The sequence below is a fragment of the Equus caballus genome, chromosome 26, assembly GCF_041296265.1.
Source record: "Equus caballus isolate H_3958 breed thoroughbred chromosome 26, TB-T2T, whole genome shotgun sequence".
NCBI lineage: Eukaryota > Metazoa > Chordata > Mammalia > Perissodactyla > Equidae > Equus > Equus caballus.
This window is the reverse complement of record NC_091709.1, coordinates 43,789,553-43,807,295: the sequence shown is the minus strand read 5'-3', so window position 1 is coordinate 43,807,295 and position 17,743 is coordinate 43,789,553. Positions and strand designations below refer to the sequence as shown.

The window sequence follows — 17,743 nt, the reverse complement described above, 5'->3', positions numbered from 1 at the left end:
GCCAGGACACAGATGTAGTTGCCCGTATAGCTGTGTGTTTGGTGTTATTCCTGGTCCCAGGATGAGAAACCAGTCGCCTCGACGTTTCAGTTAGCAAACCATTTAAGGATCATTTGAGAAAGATGTGTGATCCTTGAGGATTGTCTAAAACATTCTGTTGATACTTTCAGGGAGTGTCAAGAAAACCCAGCATAAATGCTTGCAAGAAGGTGACAGGGGCTGGGACAACACTTGGAGACGACACTAGGAATCTACTTGTGTTAGGCAGGAAAATGGTCTCCTAAAGATGCCCATATCTGAACCCCCAGAACTTGTGAGTAAGTTACCTTCTATGGCAGAAGGAATTTTGCAGATGGGATTAAATCAAAGCCCTTGAGGTGGGAGATTATCCTAGATTATCTGGGTGGGCCGGATCTAATCGTATGCATCCTTAAAATCAGAGAGCCTTTCTCAGCTGAGGTCAGAGGGAGCCGTGATTACAGAAGAACAGTCAGAGATGCAATGTTGCTGATTTTGAGAAGGGAGGAAGAGACCACAAGCCAAGGAATGCAGGTGGTCTGAGCAACGTGTGAAGGCAAGGAAACTGCCTCTCCTCAGAGCCCCAGAAAGGAAAGCAATCCTGCCAGCACCTCGATTTTAGCCCTATGAGACCCAAGTCAGACTTCTGACCTATAGAAGTGTAAGATAATAAAATTCGTGCTGTTTTCAGTCTCTGAGTTTGTGGTAATTTGTTACAGCAGCAACAAGAAACTCATGCACCACTCAGAGAAAACTGTATCACCTCTTACCCTAATGGCACAGAGGATGATATTGTATGGGAAAGCATGGATATCGATGGCCCTGAGTCCGAAAAGGATTTGAAGAGTTGGGGAATGTGAAAATTTTAGGAATAACTTACCAGTTTATTTAATCTATAAAGGAATGTCAAATTGGGCTAAAAACCACTTTCATAGATATAAAACAAAAATCCCAAGTGATAAGAAAGTATCATGTCATGGCTTAAGGGTAGCATTTTTCTTCTTAGTGGCACACGAAGTAATGGATCTTTTTGCTGAGGTGTGTGTCTTACTTTGATCAGAGTCGGTGAAACAGGGCAACCCGTGTGGAAGGATTCGTTACATAGCAGCCGCTCAATAGTTGTAGTTTACCATCCCTGAAAATGTTGTGCTGGATTTTAAGACTTGACCCCTTGGCTATGTCTCCTGGGATTTTTGGGGTGTCTATCTCCACTGTTGTCTTTCCTTGTTACTCACTTCTAGGGCTTCGTCTGAAATCGCTTTTTTCCACTCTATGGCTTGGCTCTTCCACCTTCTCATTGCAGTAGGAACAGCTTCCATTTCTCCTTCTAGAGACCAGTAGTACTTGGTTATGATCCCATAGATGAGAGAGTGGAATCCTCTTTACATAGTTAGCTTCCTTCTGGAGTTCACAGTTTTCTCATTCAGCGACTCTTACATCATCATAATTAATTAATATTCATGCACAGAATTCATGCATTCAATGCAGGCAGAGTCCTTGAGTGGCAAAGTCAGAAGTGGGTTGCTGGCTGCAGACTGACTCATTCAGCCGCACAAATGTCTTCTTTAATGGGCTGTATTTATTTTGGTCACCTTCTGAAAGGCTTAATCGCTTCCCTGTCCTGGTGAAAGTCTGGAAGACAGATTCAAGCTAGTGCCTCCAAAAGCATCTGTTTTGACAGGGGCCATTTAGAGAATGGGACTGTCTTTTGTGTGGATTTATGAGTTTGTTGGAGGAAAAAAGTAAACAGTGAAGAAGGGAGGGCATGAAGGAGAAAAAATAGGGAAGAGAGGGCAGGAGAAAATGCAAGTCAACCTGCAGTGGGGGACAGCTGGGAACCTGCACTGGCCCACCCCCTCCCAGGAGATTCCTGTGCCCAGTGGAGTCTTAGAGCCCCTGGCTGGTCCAGTTTAAATCAGATCAGATTCATCTCCCAGTGGAGAGAGAAGCAATGTGGCCCTAGAAGCCCCCTCCCCCTCAAGCTCAGAATGTTGCAGCCCATAGTGGATCTTCTGGATGTGGGTTAAATGAGGGGAAGGTCAAGGACCTCAAGAGACAAATAAGCAGGCAGGGCCCTCCCCATACTTACATATGGCTCCCCATAAAGCAGCCAACCAAGGTATTTGACCTCAGATTGCCCCTATGGGCTGCCTGCTGAGTGATGTGGGACATCTGGTCTGGCAAGGTTCTTAGCAAACAGCAGGAACCCCGAGGGGAGAGGGCAGGGCTGCAGTTAACTTTAGGATGGCATTATAAAAAAGTTGCGGAGGAGGGCTCCAAGCAGCAGTGAAAGCATGCCCGGCCCCCACTCTGAGCTTCCTCAGCCTTCTGATGACCACTCAGAGACAGAAGAGAGGCTGAAAGGGTGGGTGGGTGAATGTGGAGCAGTTGTGGGAGAACTCATTAAAAATCTCAGAAATTCCACCAAAGTGTCACACACACAGTGACTGTCAGCTTTTGCCTGCAGACTCAAGGGTCCATAGGCAACCACCTGACTCAAAATGGCAGCCACTCCCTGTGAGCTGCTTCTTAGCCCTTGCCCACCTGCCCCTAATCCTGCCTCTGCACCATCCCCAAAAGAAAGCATGCCAGCTGACCCTGGTCCCTAATTCCATTCTCTTGACTCTCTCCCAAAGACTCTTGCTAAACCAGTTACAGAGAGAGCCTACAGTAACTACCAAATTCATCAGTCTTAGCTTTTACTTATAAATATGTGCAGGCAATGAAAAGTTCCCAGACACATGAGGAGAATCAGCAGCTGAAGGAGGGCCACTGACCTGGGATGGCAGGGGAAGACTTAAAATATAATTTAAAAAAATTTTTCCCCATGGAAATTTCAGAAGCTATTAAATGAAGGAAATAAGAGCTTTTACTGTTAGAAAAAATTGAGCAATTGGAGCTCAAAAAAGAATTCCTAGAGATAAAACCATAATTTTTCAGAATAAAAGAAAAACTCAGTGGAGGCAGTAAATGGCAGAAAGGACAGAGCTCAGATCTGATGTGATGAATTAGCAGCTCAATATGGTTTAAGGAATTGCTGCAGCTCCAGAGCAGACAGACAAAGAGATAAGAACTATGAAAGGCACTATCTATGACGAAGGGAAATCCAGGAGATATTTTTTTCATGTCACAGGTCCCAGGAAGGGAGAATGGAAGTGGTGGAGGAGAATCAATGATCAAAGAAACAAGAAGTGAGCTGAAGATGTCGGATCTAACGATGCTCCCCAAATGCTGGGTGGAATTATTGAAAAAGACACTTAGGAATTCCAAGATAAAGCAAAAATTGTTTAAACTGTGTGTCTGGCTGGCATGGGAGTGTCTTTAGAAGACTAAATGGCAGAAGACAGTAGAACAACTGACCCGAGGTCCCAGAATTCTGTCTCTTTTGTGGGAGGGAATAGAAGAAAGTATGGTACACCTTCACGTGCCATTTCTGAAAAAGGTCTTACTCATGAAATACTACAACCAAATGAAAAAAAAGAATCACAAGAGGAATTCAAGAAAAAGGAAGATGCATTCTGTAAGAAACAGTGAGCAATGATGCAAATAAAACTTAGGATTGAATCTAGACAGTTGTTGATAATATGACTGAAAAACTTCATGCAATTGATAAGAAAGGATTCTCAAATACTCCATGCAAAGGGGAATGAAAAGAAAGCTGGCGTAGCAATACTCACATCAGACAAAATAGACTTTCAAAAAAAAACTGTGACAAGAGACAAAGAAGGGCACTGCGTAATGCTAAAGGGAACAATCCAACAAGAGGATATAACACTGGTAAATATCTATGCACCCAACATAGGAACACCAAAATATATAAAGCAAACATTAACAGACAAAAAAGGAAAAATAGTAGCATAATAATAGTAGGGGACTTTAACATTCCACTTATACCAATGGGTAGATCATCCAAACAAAGATCAATAAGGAAACATTGGCCTTAAATGATACATTAGACCACTTGGACTTAGTAGATGTATACAGAACATTCCATCCAAAAACCACAGAATATACATTCTGTTCAAATGCACATGGAACATTCTCCGGGACAGATCACATATTAGGCCACAAAACAAGTCTCAAAAATTTAAGAAGACTGAAATAATAACAAGCATCTTTTCTGACCCCAACAGTATGAAACTAGAAATCAACTACAGGAAAAAAATCACAACAGCCACAAATATGTGGAGATTAAACAAAATGCTACTGAACAATGATTGGGTCAATGAAGAAATCAAAAGAGCAATCAAAAAATACCTGGAGACAAATGAAAATGAACATACAATATGCCAAAATCTATGGGATACAGCAAAAGTGGTTCTAAGAGGGAAGTTTATAGCAATACAGGCCTACCTCAACAAACAAGGAAAATCTCAAATAAATAATCTAACAGTGCACCTAAAGGAACTGAAAAAAGAAGAACAAATGAAGTCCAAAATCAGTAGAAGGAAAGAAATAATAAAAATCAGAGCAGAAATAAATGAAATAGAAACTAAAAAAAAAGAAGAAGAAAATTAATGAAACCAAGAGATGGTTCTTCGAAAAATAAACAAAATTGAGAAGCCTTTAGCTAGACTCAGCAAGGAAAAAAGAGAGAAGGCTCAAATAAATAAAATCAGAAAGGAAAGGGAAGAAATAACAATGGACATTTCAGAAATACAAAAGATTCTATGAGAATACTATGCAAAGGTATATGCCAACAAATTGGATAATCTAGAAGAAACAGATAAATTCTTAGAACCACACAACCTTCCAAAACTGAATCAAGAAGAAATAGAGAATTTGAATAGACCAATCACTAGTAAGGAGATTGAAACAGCAATCAAAAACCTCCTCAAAAATAAAAGTCCAGGACCAGACGGCTTCCCTGGTGAATTCTACCAAACATGCAGAGAAGACTTAACACCTATCCTTCTCAAACTCTTCCAAAAAATTGAAGAGGAGGGGAGGCTTCCTAACTCGTTCTACAAAGCCAACATTACCCTGATACCACAACCAGACAAAGACAACACAAAAAAACAAAATTACAGGCCAATATGACTGATGAACATTGATGCAAAAAATCCTCAGCAAATCAAATACAACAATACATTAAAAAGATCATACATCATGTTCGAGTGGGATTTATTCCAGGGATGCAGGGATGGTTCAACGTCGGCAAATCTATCAATGTGATACACCACGTTAACAAAATGAAGAATAAAAATCACATGATCATCTCAATAGATGGAGAGAAAGCATTGGACAAGATACAGCATCCATTTATGATAAAAACTCTAAGTAAAATGGGTATAGAAGGAAAACATCTCAATATAATGAAGGCCAGATATGACAGACCCACAGCAAATATCATTCTCAATGGAGAAAAACTGAAAGCTATCCCTCTAAGAACAGGAACCAGACAAGGACGCCCACTTTCAGCATTCGTATTTAACATAGTATTGGAAGTCCTAGCCAGCACAATCAGTCAAGAAAAAGAAACAAAAAGGATCCAAATTGGAAAGGAAGAAGTGAAACTGTCACTATTTGCAGATGACATGATTTTATATGTAGAAAACTCTAAAGAATTCACCAAAAAACTTTTAGAAATAATAAATGAATACGGTAAAGTTTCAGTATACAAAATCAATGTACAAAAATCAGTTGCATTTCTATACACTAACAATGAAGTAGCAGAAAGAGAAATTAAGAATACAATTCCATTTACAATTGCAACAAAAAGATTAAGATACCTAGGAATAAACTTAGCCAAAGAGGTGAAAGAATCTGTGCCCTGAACACTATAAAGCATTGTTGAAAGAAATTAAAGAAGACACAAAGAAATGGAAAGATATTCCATGCTCTTGAATTGGAAGAATTAGCATAGTTAAAGTGTCCATACTTCCTAAAGCAATCTACAGATTCAATGTAACCCCTATCAAAGTTCCACTGACATTTTTCACAGAAATAGAACAAAGAATCCTGAAATTTATATGGAACAACAAAAGACCCTGAATAGCCAAAAGAACACTGAGAAAAGAGAACAAAGCGGGAGGTGTTACATTCTCTGATTTCAAATTATACTACAAAGCCATAGTAATCAAAACAGCATGGTACTGGCAAAAAAACAGACAAACAGATCATTGGAACAGAATCAAGAGCCCAGAAATAAACCCACACAACTATGGACAGCTAATATTCAACAAGGGAGCCAAGAACATACAATGGAGAATGGAAAGTCTCTTCAATAAATGGTATTGGGAAAATCAGACAGCCACATGCAAAAGAATGAAAGTAGACCATTATCTTATACCAGACATAAAAAAATAACTCAAAATCGATTAGAGACTTGAATGTAAGACCTGAAACCATGAAACTTCTGGAAGAAAACATGGCAGTATGTTCAACATTGGTCTTAGCAGCATATTTTCAAGTACCCAGTCTGACTGGGCAAGAGAAACAACAGAAAAAATAAACAAATGGGTAACTAAGGAGCTTCTGCACAGCAAAGGAAATCATCGACAAAACAAAAAGACAACCTAACAATTGGGAGAAGATATTTGCAAACCATATATGTGATAAGGAGTTAATATCCAAAATATTTAAAGTACTCATAAATCTCAACAAAAAAAGTAACAACCCAGTTAAAAAATGGGCAAAAGATCTGGATAGACATTTCTCCAAACAAGATACACAGATGGCCAACAGGCACAGGAAAAGATGTTCAACATCCCTAGCTATCAGGGAAATGCAAATCAAAGCTACAATAAGATATCATCCCACTCTGGTTAGAATGCCTATAATTAACAAGACAGGAAACAATAAGTGCTGGAGAGGATGTGGAGAGAAGGGAACCCTCATACACTGCTGGTGGGAGTGCAAACTGGTGTAGCCACTATGGAAAACAGTATAGAGATTCCTCAAAAAATTAAGAATAGAGGGGCTGGCCAGAGTTAAGAATAGAGGTGCAGCAGTTAAGTTCACATGTTCCACTTCAGCAGCCCAGGGTTCGCCAGTTCAGATCCCGGGTGCGGACATGGCACCGCTCATCAAGCCAAGCTGTCTCAGGCATCCTACATATAAAGTAGAGGAAGATGGGCATAGATGTTAGCTCAGGGCCAGTATTCCTCAGCAATAAAGAGGAGAATTGGTGGCAGATGTTAGTTCAGGGCTAATCTTCCTCAAAAAAAAAAAAGAGAACAACAACAAAAATTAAGAATAGAGCTACCATACAATCCAGCTATTCCACTGCTGGGTAGAACATGAAAACAGGAATGCGTAAAGATACGTGCACACCCCTATGTTCATCACAGCATTATTCACAATAGCCAAGACTTGGAAGCAACCTAGGTGCCCATCAAGGGATGAATAGATAAAGAAGAGTGGAATATATACACAGTGAAATACTACTCAGCCATAAGAAACGATGAAATCTGGCCATTTGTGACAACAGGGATGGAGCTTGAGGCTATTATGCTAAGCGGAAATGTCAGAGGGAGAAAGTGAAATACTGTATGAACCGTATGATCTCACTCATAAGTAGAAGATAAAAACAACAACAAACCAACACACAGACACAGTGATTGGATTGGTGGTTACCAGAGGGGAAGCGGGGAGGGAGGAGGGTGAAAGGGGTGATGAGGCTCATGTGTGTGGGGATGGATGGTAATCAGTCTTTAGGTGCTGAACATGATGTAATCTACACAGCAATTGAAATATAATGATGTACACCTGAAATTTATATAATGTTATAAATACGAAACCAAAACCAGTTAACAATGGAGAACCACAATTCCAGATTATTTCACCAAGCTCTTTCAGTCTGGCTGGGAGGGGCTGGGCGGGAAGAAGGAGAAAGGAACAGGAGAGCCCATGCAACACTCCCCTGGGTGAGAGTGAGGCTGGATCAGGAGGGTGGGAGCCAGGTGGGTTCATGGAAGGGTTATTTGAAAAGAGAGAGGAGACATCGCAGGGCCCAGACACAGGATTTTCCTCCTGTTTTACCTCCTCACACTGCCTCAGCTCTGTTGTGTATAAAATGGGAGATAAATCCTACTTCATTGGCTACTGTGAAGTTAAGACATCATACATGCCAATCACCCCATACAGAGCTGGCACGTTTGAAGTGCTTAATAGTCACTAGTTATTATTTTAATTAATAACAATTATCATTATTGTTGATGGTGATAGGAAAATATAAGTTCAACCATATTTTAATTAAAAAAACTAGGACTTCAGGGGCCGGCCCAGGGGCGCGGTGGTTAAATTCACGCTTTCTGTTTTGGTGGCCTGCGGTTCGCTGTTTCAGATCTTGGTGCAGGCCTATGCACCACTTGTCCAGCCATGCTGTGGCAGGTGTCCCACATATAAAGTAGAGGAAGATGGGCATGGATGTTAGCTCAGGGCCAGTCTTCCTCAGGAAAAAGAGGAGGATTGGTGGCAGATGTTAGCTCAGGGCTAATCTTCAAAACACAACAAAACAAAACAAAACCCTAGGACTTCAGTTAAGCCTTTATAAAAACTTATAATGCACTATAAAATATAGAATATAAATTTATAAAAATTATAAAATTATAAATTTTATATAAAATATAAACACCTTTCAATGCACTATTCTGGGTTTGCAATAGTGACATTCCACGCCCCAGTGACAAACCTGTACCCCTGTGGAGTCCTGTGGAGGGAAAAACCTTTGTAAAGACCCAGGGGAGGAGTTGGGTGTGTCCTGTCCCTGAGTGAGCTATACAAATGGAATCTGCTGACCTGGGTTGGGTTGGGTTGGGTTGGGAGGGTGGAGTTTATTTGCTGTTTCTAGGAGGTTGGGGCTTCACTCCCTCAGGTGGGTGGGGACCTAGTCCAGAGCTAACAGGAAACCACGTGAAAATTCTCCCTCGGGGCAAAGAGCAGGATGTAGGCCTGTGTACACAGTGGGGTGGCAGCTGTTAGCTTTGCAACCGCTGGCATGGGATTTGAGTCACAAGCCTACACTGTACTTTGGAGCTCCCTTCTGCCCTCGGAACTCCTGCAAAGGGCTGTGCTTCCTTGTACGACGATGAAGAGAAAAGGTCCCCAGCAGTCTCTTACAGACAGGTGCTCTCCTGGGGGAAACCCTCCCTTAAGAGTCACTAGGGGCAGTTGGGGTTTGGGTCAGAGAGGGCAGATGGGCGCTGTCAGGACTGGCCTTTGGGACTTTCTGGGGGTTGAGGGAGGAGGACCTCTGATAGAAACTTATCTTCTCCTGAAGTTTATTTAAAGCCAGACAATCACCTTTATAATGGTTGCTATTTATCAGCTGCCATATGCCAGGCCCTCAAACACTTTATCTCATTTAATCCTTAAGGAACTGTGGGCAGGGGGCATTATCAATCCTAATTGACACGTGAGGGCTCTGAGACCTGGAGAAGCTAAGGAACCTACCCCATCGTAGGTGGAGGAGATGCTGGACCCCTGGGCTGGAGGAATGGACCCACCCCATAACTTTAGGAAGAATTTGGGGCAACATATTTCTTTAGACTTTTCCTTCATCGATATTTTTAGGTGACTTCCATTTAGGTGAGGCTTTAATTTGGTTTTGAAAGAAAATACTCTAATGTATCCGTCCTTGGTGAAGGTGCAGAACAGTAACACTGCCCCCCTGAAATGGAAACAATCTTGCCTTCTCCCTGCGCTCTTGCAGCCTGCCGCTTTCTGTTTATGAACATGGCAACCCGCCTTTCCTTCTGCCTGGGAATGTGATGGCTCCAGTGTTTTTATTTTTCTAACTCCTTGTGATAACCTTGGGCTGGGGCATTATGTACTCGAAGCTCGAGGCTAAATAAATCAGCTCACATCCTAGAGTCCCTGTTGTCACCACATTGGACATTGAACTTGATGGAGTCCCTTGATGGAAACCAAGTGTGAACCCTGGGGATGGGATTGCACAACCCAAGGAAGGACAGTCAAGGACATGAAAATAATGTTTGGCTCGGAGCCCCGGAATGGAGTCGGTGAGTCCTCGGTTGTGTGTGACCTGAGCCCTCAGCCGCACTCGATCCAGGGCTGGCTGCTCACTTTTTTTCTCTTTTCTCCTGATTTCTTCGCCATCTCTCTCTCCTGGTTTTCCTCTCTCCTCTTGAGTCTCTACTTCTCAGGTTCTGGTTCCTCCCTCCTCGACCCCTTAGTGTCAGAAATGCCCAGGAGCAGTCCTTGGTGGTTTCCTGTGCCCTGTGGGGTCTCATCCAGAATCACGGCTTGAAATATCCTGCCAGTTTGTAGTACCAGCTCAGCGCTCTTCTCATCGACCCGCGCTATGACTGTATGTTCTGCGTCCTTGATAATCCGCTGGGATTTCTAATGGATATCTCAAATTCAACATGATCAAAATGGAACTTCGGCTTTATTACCCTCACTCTCCCCCCAAATCTTCTACCTGCCGTCTCCCCCGCCTCAATGAATATCCCACCTTTCCTTCTAGTTGTTCAGGCCACAAATTCAGGAGGCATCCTCTACTCTTCTTTCCATCACACCCTGCGTCTAATTGTCGGGAGTCATCCGGCACTACCTTCAAAATTAGCCAGAAGCTGACCACCCACTTCTTACTCCTCCACTGCCACCTGGTCCTAATCACCGTCATCTCCCACCTGCCCTAGCCTCCTCGCTGGTCTGGCCACCACTCCTGTCCTCACTGTCTGGTTCTCTGCCCAGTTGCCACAGTGGTCCTGTTAAAATATGTCACACTGTCACTCCTCTGTTCAAATCTTGCAATGGTTCCCATAGGAACCATGTCTAACAGGGACCTGCCAGGCCCTCTGTGATCCCTACAGCGCCCCTCCACCCTCTCAGGTGCGCAGCCTCGATGCTGTTCCAGGGGATGCGCAAGTGTGCTGCGCCCTTAGGGCCTCCTGGCTGCCTGTTCCCTCCGGAATGCTCTGCCTCTGGACAGAAGTGCACTCCCTCACTTCCTGCGAGCCTTGCTCAGCGTCTCCATTTCTAATTGCAGCCAGCTCCCTTTCTCCTGACTCTGGCCCTGGGCATTTTCTTCCCCGCCCTTACCCTCCTCTGCTTTGTCTTCTTCCAGCCTTCCTTCCTTCCTCCGCCCTCCCAGCCTCCATCCTTCTCTTTCTTCTTCCTTTTTATCCTTCGCACTGTCTGAGGTTCACTGCCGTGGATGTCTTCTATCAACCAGGCCTACTGACTCCAGAACCTCAGGCCCAAGCATCTCAGGGGGAGCAGAGAACCTGCCCAGGGCCCAGCGGAGACCAGCTGGGGAGGCTGGCTAACACTTATTGGGCGCTCCCTGTATACACACGTTTAGACGCTTTACCTTTGTTACGACATTCCTAAACCATCCACCCCATTTCACAGGAGAGGAAACTGGGGAGCAGAGGGTTAGGAAGAAGCCTGGAGAGGAAGTGGTGGGTAGGTAACAGGTGTGAGCTGACTTTGTATCTGAGAGTATTAGACATGATATAGAATCCTCTACAGGCTTAAAGCCTCAGGGCTTTGTTACCGTGCATCTCTAGAGGATAGGAAGAATAGACTATTCCAACACCTGAGTAAAATATTTACTGCATGAAATTGTACAAGATTAAAATTGCAGTAATGTAGGGCACGATTAACAATATCATCACAGGCTTCACTACAACTCTCTGGAGCTCTGCCAGAGTGACAGGAGCTTTGCGTGCATCCCAGCTCCCACTGCAGCGAAGGTCCCTTCCTCATTGCTGCCTCGAAGGCTGGTGCTTCTGCAGGGCCGGCCTCGGTTCCTGCCGGCCTGCTCCCACCCTCCTCGGGTTGCCGGAAAGGACCTGGCTGTTTCCCCGACAGAGTGCCAGGGGGGCTCGGTCCGTCCTTCTGTCTGAGAAGTGCTCCCATGTCCTAACGCACGTGGGGCTCCCCACCACCCTGTCCACGGGCACCCCTGCCCTCCTCCCTCACATGCACACATCACTCCACACCACACACACCACACATACCACACACACCATATCACACACCACAAACACCACACACACCATGTCATACACACACATCATGTCACACACACGCCACACCACACACTCATACCCACCACACCACACACCATACACACACACATCACACGGGCACACAAGCCGACAGTCCATTGATGGGTTATAGGCGATGCTCTCAGAGAGCTGGCGCAGGTTTTCCCTTGGCTCCACCCAGTACTCCAACCGGCAGGCGCCTCCAGAATAAAAAGAAAGACGGTTCTGCCAAGAGCATCAGCGGGGACGGTTGCTCTGACCTCCTCTGGGCACTTGGGGTCGTGGTTTGGAACACGAGTCTCCCTGGGGATGAGAACCTACGGAGAAGCCGCCCCATTTGCCCTGCAGAGGAGAGGTCCAGTCCTGCCCCCAAATCTGCATCCCGCTCCCAGTCCCATTTCAGCAATAGCAGCTCTGCCATTGAACTTGCATGAAATCCCTTGAGTACACGGGAAATGAACAGTGTTTGTTTGTCCAAGATGAATCTACCCCCGATAAGAATGTATAAACCTTGGGCCATGTTTTGTCTGCAAATGCTTCTCTCCCTTTCCCAAACACTGGGTGGACAAGGGCCTTGGAAGGGCCTGCCAGTTGGGCAGTTCTGGCACTGTCTCTTTAGCTTGCAGGTTTGGTCTCCACGGCTGAATGCTCTCCGGGTTCTTGTCTGCAATCCACCTTCAGAATGGCAGAAACAGTTGAAAATAGCTTAAGTGACACCTGGGCCAGTTTATGAGCAGGTCCATCCTGGGAAATCCCTTTTGTGGCAAATGTTCTCTTTCTGCAGGGTCCACAGCTTCCCCAGGCGGGGGGATTATGCTTGGGGGTCCTTCTTAAATATGGATGCGCAGAGCAGATCAGTTTGGATAAGTTCAGTCCCCGACTGATTTTTCCTCCCCCTGAATTAAACTTTTTTTTTTTTCTGGCTGGAATATTCTGAAAAAGAAAAAAAAAAGGCGTATGTTGGTTTGTCTGCTGTGTGCATTTCTTTCAGCAGAGTCAATGAATCCGGCTTTGTTCGCTACTACAAGCCCCAGCTTTTATCCCCCCTTCCTTGTGTCCCTGTGTAGCACTGTACCAGGTAATGAAAGGATTTTCCTTATATTACTGTTCTTTGTTTTCAAGGAACAACAGAGAGCGAGTATTTCCAGACAAGTGAGGAAATTCCCAGAAGCTAGCGGCCAAGGAGCGTGAATCCTGGAGAACAGGCTTGAGATGAAGAAAGGATTCCACATCTCCTACGAAGCTGCTGATTTTCCTTCCTCCCTCAGCAGCGACCCCCCCGAACTCCCCACTCACAGGTGTGCACAGGGTCATTCTCCATCCCCAGCCACCTGAGCCTATAGGAGCCGAACTTCCAGACCCAGCTCAGGATGGAGCCTGTTAGGATTGGACAGCCCTAGGGGGTGCCATTCCTAGCACAGTCCGCGAGGACCCTTAGGGTTGTGCAGTCCACACTGAGTTCTGGGAAGGCCTCATCGGCTTTGTTTAACTCCTGGCTCAGAGCCCTATCGAAATACCAGTCTTATCATGCTGATTAATAACGATCCATTGACCTTTTGGAGTGAGCAGCTTTGACCTCCCAGCCCAGCAGGACCCTGAGGGAGAGTAAGGGCTCTTGCAGAAGAGACAGCCCCTGGGGAAGCCCAGCAGCTCGTCCTGCCCCCGCCCTCAGGAATAGTCCAAGTCACCAGCTCCTAGGGGCCGTGTCGGCTGGCCCCACAGCTCTCTCTGGTGTCACTTGCTTCATTATCCTCTCCTGGCAGGGTGTTCCAGAATATAAAGGTGACACTGTAATTGCATTCATCTAGCAGAGTCGGATCCATTGAAAATAGCGAGAGGGCTGACAAGTTTTGGCAGCTGCGGGCTCACAGATCACGAAGTGAGGAGGACGAAGACCAAGTTTTAGGATTTTGACCTAATGGCTTGATAGTGTTTTCTGAGGTAGGCCGGGTGTCTCAAAACTCCTTCTGTTTCATGACCTTTGCTGGGCCAGGGGCTCCTGGTGCTCCTGTCCGCTGCCCAGGGAGGTCCCCTACTCAGCTAGTGGTATCCATCAGGGTCCAGGGAGGGCCCCTCTCCTGTCTGGGGAACCTCTGTGCACTCTGTCCCCCTTCATTCTTTTCCACCTTCCTCCCTCTCATGATTGTCACCCCATCTCCCCATCCTCATCTTTCCTCAGCCTCCAGTGGGGTTATTAATCCCCTTCTGGTGGCACTCAACCCGCCACGATGCTGCCTCCCAGCTGACACCACCAATGACAGCAATGACAACCGCTACAGGAATTGCTTTCCAGGGTTCCAAGAAGGTTTCAGCTGCACGACGCCCTTCACTCCTCACAATAGACACGGGGGGAAAATGGGTAGATTCTAGGTTATTTTTCTAAAGATGCATGTATTAGGTTATGGTATACATTTGGCTTTTTTGAGACATCACATATTTGAAAAAAAGATTTTTGTTGTTGTTGACCAATATACAATAAAGCTTTTTAGGGGGTTATATAATCTACACTACTTCTTTACCATCACAAAACCTGGGAGTCGAATGTGAATATAATAACACCATTTACTCTCATTTTCTCTTTACCGCAGGGTAAGAATAAATACCTTGCATTTTTACTGTGTTTTCTGTTTTTAAAAAGCCCACATTCGATTCACAATGTAACTGGATTGTCTCTGCAATCTTTCGAGGTAGGAGGGGTGAGGGTTATTACCTCTAGTTTATGTACTGAGGAAACCGAGGCTTACGTGAGCTAAACGATTTGTTTGGAGTCACAAATAACTAGTACATAGCACAGCTAGAATTGGAGTTTAGATTTTCTGACTTTTTCTACTGCAGACATCAATTTCTTTCCTAAAATTATGGTTTCTGGATGTAGATACAAAAACCAAGAGTGCACATGTGTATATTCTTCCACCGCCAAATGCAGCCATCCCAAGACGCCCCCTTCAATGCTCGTTTTTCAGATGTCCTGCAGGACTCAATCCCTTCTCTGACCCTCAGCACACACCTTCCACTAGTATTTCACACTCTTTTCTCCAGTTTGTTCCACGGAAGCTGATAGATTGACAGGCACAGTCTTGGGTGGTTCCATTGTCCCTGGCGTGGCCCTGGGGACAAGGCTGGTGGCAGAATGCAGCCTGGCTGGACTCACCTCGTGACCTGGAGAAAGAACCTTTCTGGACAACTTTTCTGAAGGATAAATGAGAGCAGCCACATAATTTGATGATTTGAGCCTAAAGGAGGGAATCATTGTGACTGGTTTTCCTACTTGAAGCCCCGGTGGGGGAATTGTCTCAGCAATACGGCCCCTTTTACTGGACAGTGACCTTGATGTCCTGTCCACCCAGAGTGTCACAGAGCCCCGTGTGCTGTGAGCTCCCGGCGGAGGGACGGGGCCCTCGGGGTGGGCGTGTCCGCTGTAGGCTCAGCAGATGAGGACCCCCAGCAAGCCCAGGAACCCCTGTGGGGCCCTGAAGAGCCGCGCCTGTGCTCAGGAGCCCAGAAGATTAGCTCAGGGAGGAAGCCAAGGTAAAAACAGGAGTGATGGCTGCTGGATCCCAGACACACCCGGGATTGGGGAAGGAATGAGGGAAGACGGTGGAAAATAAGGAGGAGACTTCAGCAAGAGTCCTGGGGGAGTCCAGCTGGTGACCGGTGGGGGTCATCTTAACTGGTCCTTGCTGACTTAGGCTGGAGGGCCTGCTTTAGCCCCAGGCTCCCGAGCTCACTTTGAGATGTAAGGAAAACCCAGAAAAACCAGTTTTGTGACTGGACATACTTTCTTCTCTGATGTTTCCTCAGTGATCTCTGAGTGCTTTGCTATTGGAAATATCTATGTCACCTCCACCTGCCAGAGCTGCCTGCTCCGCCGACACCAGCAGCAGGCCTCGCTGTCACCTTTCTCAGTGTCCTCTCTGAAATACCCTTGTCACCTTGTCCTGATCATCAGCCCAGCTTCCTTTATGCCATCAATCTCCAAACTGCAATCACTAGGATTTTTTTTTAAAACTTCAGCTGTCCACTGTTTATTTTCCCACATAATGACCCTGCAGTCACATTTCTCCGGGAAGCATTAACCTGCGTTTCATCGCGATGTCCTGTGTGGGTTTGCTCCCCGTTCCTGCCTAGGTAGATGTGAAGAGTGAACATTGCTTTCTGGAGGCACCGCTGACTTGCTGGGTTCGTTTTTATAAAGGTCTGGAGGAGCGAATGCTTTCAGCATTGAGTTATAAATGGCAGTTTGGTGTCCCAGAAAGGGCACAGACTTGGAAGCCAACAAGCCTCGGAGCCATGCTGGCGCCACCACTTCCCTGAGCTGAGGGACTTTGGGTCATTTCTTGCCCTCTCTGGCCCTCAGTTTCCTCTTTGGTGCATCTACACGATAGTCCTCCCTACTGTGGAACAGCAAGACATGATGTGCTGTCACCAGGAAGCATGGCACACAGGCCCAGAATGAGGGCTCCCCCAGCCCCACCTCGCTTCCTCCGCCCTGTCTTCCCACCTCATTAGCCTGAGGCCCAAGGACACTCACAAAGGTCACAATCTATTCTGTGACTCAAAAAACTGTCAGTACCAACGTGACTGGTCCACTCTGTGTTTCATTGTGTGCAAAAGGGGAAATTCAGAAAACGTTTGCTTTTAGACTGACAGTCCTGGTGCATCAGATTTCATGGTCGTTACTGTGGTTAAATGGAAGGAGAAAGATCTGGATGTTTAACCAAACATCTGATTGAATTCTTCTCCACAGTGCCAAGCTATGTGGGCTGGGAGACTAGGAGATGGAGATGATGCGAGCTGGGGGCTGGAAGGTTCTAGACCTGATTTCAGCACCCACAGACAGAAGCCGTTCGGACAACTGTGTCACTATTGCCCATTTATGACGACACTGGAAAGGCATTTGGCCCTCTGTTCTGATGTCAGGTTTGGCACATGTCGGTGGCAGTGCAATTCGCAGTGTTGTGATTCGATGAACAATTTTAGGGCAGACATGGTTCCCTCGTGGCCCCAGGCAGTCAACGCACATCCAAGCTTTCCTAATTTACACACTGGGGAATGCCTTCCTCGTGACCTGTAAGCGCTTTGCATCACCTGTCAGGCTAGGATATTCATAGAAGGCGTTACTGGCCTCTAAGTCATGCAGTTGGGGTTGACTTGTCAAAAACTAGGCAAAGCCCTTCGGCCAATTACATGGAGGAGATCACCAGAAGGACTTGCTCACTCCAGGGCAGGGCGGTGACATTCCTGGCCCAACTCTTACAGCCATGGCTGTCCCTGCAGTGTGTCCCTGCGGCTGTCTCCAGGAGTCTGCAGTGGGACTTGGAGTGAAGGTCATGAAGAGGGAAGCTGTGCTGTGGCTCCAGAGCAGCCCAGGATGGGTGGGGGGCATCGATGGAGTCAGGCCTGCCTCTGTTGAAGCAACACCCTCCACCCCTGGAGGAGCCCCATGAAGCCCTCCAGACTCCAGCAGCAGGTAGCCAGACTCTCTGTGAGGGCCCAACACTGATGCTTCAACTAGAGGGACCTTACAGACAATGAAGCCCACCTTTGCCTCCAGGGGCCCTGGGAAGTTGACAGAGGGCTGGCGTGGGAGGCGTGGGGATTATTCTACAATGAAATGCTCCACTGCCCCCTCCCTCCTTCCCCAGGAACCTCCCCCTTATATCAGTTTCCCACATTGGGCTTTTAAAGGAAGACCCTTGGCCAAATTCTCCTGGAAGTCTTGGAGAGCCCCCCAAGCGTGCCATCATTTCACTTTCACTGAG

General features: G+C 46.0%; 1 long non-coding RNA gene across 1 annotated transcript; it reads left to right on the top strand.

The window, feature by feature from the left end:
* The first annotated feature begins 8,891 nt into the window (after positions 1-8,891).
* Positions 8,892-14,477, top strand: LOC111770827 (uncharacterized). The gene is made up of 5 exons (XR_002804259.2): positions 8,892-9,087; positions 9,674-9,983; positions 13,104-13,279; positions 13,745-13,860; positions 14,161-14,477. It is a non-coding gene; the product is annotated as an uncharacterized lncRNA (long non-coding RNA).
* The last annotated feature ends 3,266 nt before the right edge of the window (positions 14,478-17,743 follow it).